The following is a 3,999-nucleotide window of genomic DNA, read 5'->3' as shown; positions in this document are numbered from 1 at the left end:
ATCCTACATGGTGTCTTATGCTTGGACAAGCTTGAAATAGACTAAAGAATATTTCCTATATGTGTATAATACTACAAGATACCAAAACCTTTTACCTTGGTCCCAGTACTACTGGCATGGCAGAGAGGATACTATTGCTGCATACAAACCCAGGTAAAATGTGGCCGACATCAATACAATCATTTTTAAATACACATCCTAGTTCTGGAAGTCAAGTGAACATAACTGGTTCTTGGTTAGGGTCTCTCATACAGTTGCAATCAGACACTAGTCGAATACGGACGATCACTTCGAGGTTTCCTTAAGCCAAAGTTCTGTGGTTGATACTGGATAAGGCACTGAACACCTACTTATATCTTCATCATGTGCCCTGTATGTCCTCACAGCCTGATACTGGGCTCCAAGAGAGCATGGAAAAGAGATAAGAAGTAAAAGCCAACTCTTTCTAAAGGAAACAGGCACAGCATCACGTCTACTAAATTCTATTGTTCACGTACAGCATCGATGTGCACAGAGAAGAACCCAAACTCCATTAGAAACATTGGCCCCTCCTCTCAATGGAAGAACGACAAAATTATTTTGAAATCTTATCTGAATCTTCTAAACCAGTTGCCAACTAATGACAACGCCATGTATTTGAGAGAATAACTGTGTTCATTCTTGGCTCAGCACTTAGCTGTTTGAGCTACCATTACGATAGGAACATCTTGTTTTTCTTTTAGGCAGAGGAAGCTGAGATGCTGAGAAGTTAATGGTCTAGTCTAAGATCACAGAGCTAGTCAATGACGCTGCTGAGACTCAAACCAAGTTCTCCTAACTTTGTTGAACTTTCCAGCACTAGAAAGTAGAGTGGCATATATAAGAATGTGGTGTCTATAGTCAGTGATTTGGGGGTGAATATTAGTGCTAGCTTCTAGGTATCTGTCCTTGAATAAATAATTTAGCCATTCTTGCCTCAGTGCCCTCACGTGTGAAGTAAATTAATAACCCTACCTAACTTAGGGAGTTGAGAAGAACAACTGAACAAATACACATCAGAACTCAGAAAAGTGTCTGTCGTATAAATGATCAACAACAATTAGCGTTTATACTATTACAGCAAACAGGTCTGGCTTGGAAGAAGTACAGCCAGATACTCCTTGAATGGCGAGTCTTCATGGCACATGCTTGGGACTTGTTGTTAGGAGCCCAGTCCCTGGAGAATGACATCACGCTTGGGAAAGTGGAGGGGCAGGAAAGGAAGAAAGCCCTTCACGTGATGAAGTGACACACTGGCTACAATGAGGAGCCCAAACATGACAACAATTGTGAGGATTGCGCAGGACCCGGGGCGTTTTGCTGTTATGCACAGGTTGATTGTGCATCAGAAGTGACTGGATGGCACCTGACAAGAACATGATACTTTCATATTTGGCGGGGAGTCTTTATGAATGTGGTAATTATGTCATTTATGCTAATGCATGTAGCATTCCAAAACACACATCGATGGATTACGCCTGGCAAGTGACAAGATTAGTTGAGCTTGCAATGGGAGGAGACGGGTGCTCTGCCAGGATTCGTTGCTATTGTTTTGATTAACTGACTCCAACTCAGTCCTTCACCTAGGAGGATCCCTTTCCTAACAGAATCGCTGCTGCCCGGAAAGGTGCTGTTAGGAGTCGCAGAGTTTTCATTGGCCGATTTCAGAGTCCATTGGTTTATTTCCAGACCCTTTGAGTCTGAACGTTCTGCTGAAATCTGCTCAGCACCCCAGCAACATGCTACCCTTACTGAGACGTGTGTGTGTGTGTGGTGGGGGGCTCCTCAGGTGCATTGTAGTGGTCAGGACTCCAATCCAGGTCTCTCCCATGGAAGGTGACAATTCTACCACTGAGCCATCACTGACCTCTTGCCTCTTATCTGTACTTCTCTCCCACTTATTTCAAACTAATCATTGTCCTTTGAACACTGCATTGGAAGTATTGTTTACTCGTTAGTCTTCCTCTTAAACAGTCCGTTCCAAGAGGGCAAGAAATAACCTTACTTACCTTTCCATCTTAGTGCCTTACTCATAAGCTGGACCCAGTAGGAAGTCAATCTATTGGTCCAATAAGCACATAGCAGATCAACCCATTGACCGGAAAAACAAAAACAAGGGAGGGACACTGCCATCTTCAAAGATTTTCCGTTGTGCATGTCCGGGCTTACATATCAAATGTTGAAAAATGCTAAGAAAGAACAGAAGAGGAAGGGACAAGCTGTGACCATTAGCAAAAAAACAAACAACCCTAATGACTTCATAGTTCATTCATTTACTTATTCACTAAACAGAATAGTTTCTTCTGGATCCTCTTACTCACAAGCTGTCATACATTTCAAATTATTTTCACTTTAGAGATAATTTGCTATGTATTATGCAGGCCAGCCCCTCTGGGTTAGGTAGAAATCAGCAGTACATTTTTACTCACAAGAAAGGGCCCTACCTTCTGAATTCATGTCAGGCCTGGTAAACATAGGAGTTGCAGTGATGTTTGAATATACTGAATTAGCAACACCTCTGCTCTAAGACTTAGTGATTTAAACATATTTTAACCTTATATTTCATTATAATTTATAATGGCCCTTATCTTTTCCTGATGCAGGTAATCCCTTGAGAAATGCAAGAATGATTTTGAATTCTAATTCCGAAAGTCACTATCGGGGAAAAATTATACTAAAGCTCTAAAATTCTCCAGATTGATATTTGGATGAATGGGATTTTGATGCAAAGATAAAACTCTTGACACATTTTGTGCTGCTGTTCTTTGAGTGTATGAAAGGATCCTGCCTTGTTGCATATTACATAAGGTGGCCATTAAATGCAGATTATTTTTCAAAGGCAAGGCAGAGATTAATGAGTAAACCCGTAGTGAGGCAGTGAATCCGATGAGAAAGTTTGTATAAAAAAATCAGCAAAATATTCCTGAAATAAAAGTAATTGCAAAGTGATTATGACCAATAAATGTGAGGAAAGAGCCCTTACCTAAAAACAGATATTATTATAGTAAAAATTTTTTATGATACTTGAAGCAATTTCTGACAATTTGGTTTGGGATTTCATAAACACTAAAAATGTTTGCGTGGGTACTTTTCTTACTCTTTCTGCTTGTAGTCAGCAAGATCTAGATCGTAGTTTAGAGAAAAAAGTTAAGAAAATCTTTCTACTTGTGGCGCTTTAGCATTGTCTACTTCTTTCCCATCCCACCCACGTGGAAAGATACCGACATAGCTGGATGCTAAGTCCAGTGTAGATATTTTTTACCTTCTGCGAGTAAATACTTGGTTCTCTGGAGGTTTAAAATTGCTCATAACAAAAATTACTCAACCAGAGATTCAGTTAATGTTATTAGAAAAAGGGGCAATGACCAGCTGTTCTCTTCCAGAGGGGGAAGGGGGCAGCATTGAAAGAAATGGGCCTACCTAGGAAATAGAAGGTTATAAGGAAGGAAACCTTCAGAAAGGTTGATAGAAGCCTAGGCAATTTGGGGTTAAATGTGACTCAGTGTGTGATGGTCTAGGCTCTGACCTGAGATAGTTTACTGACTCCACACCTTCCTAGTCTTTCAATGTCTTTGGATAACTGTAAACAGTAGCAGTAATATTATTTAACCCTTGCATCTATAGTGTGGATTTTGCAATAATTTATATAATGCTCGTGACACATCATGGACATTCAATAAGTCTAGCTATGGTTATTGTTGAGCTCTGGTGGTGGAGTGGGTTATGGGTCACACCTTATTCAGCAGTTCTTTAGATGTGGCTAACTGCTCCTGTAAAGACTTACAGTCTGTGAAAACCCAAAGCAGAAGCTCTGTTCTAGCCTCCAGAGTGGCTATGAGTCAGAATTCAATTGATGACAGTGAGTTTGGTTCCTGACTTTTCGTGTGGTTTTGAATTTTGGTTATTTTTACAACCACTGATTGGGAGCACAAAATCTTACATGTGTCAAAGGTGAGATCATTTGCTATGATTTGCAAGGTT

This window comes from Echinops telfairi, unplaced genomic scaffold (genome assembly GCF_000313985.2).
Source record: "Echinops telfairi isolate 266 unplaced genomic scaffold, ASM31398v2 ScPeMD7_2;HRSCAF=8, whole genome shotgun sequence".
Taxonomy (NCBI): domain Eukaryota; kingdom Metazoa; phylum Chordata; class Mammalia; order Afrosoricida; family Tenrecidae; genus Echinops; species Echinops telfairi.
Note: the sequence above shows the minus strand (reverse complement) of the source record.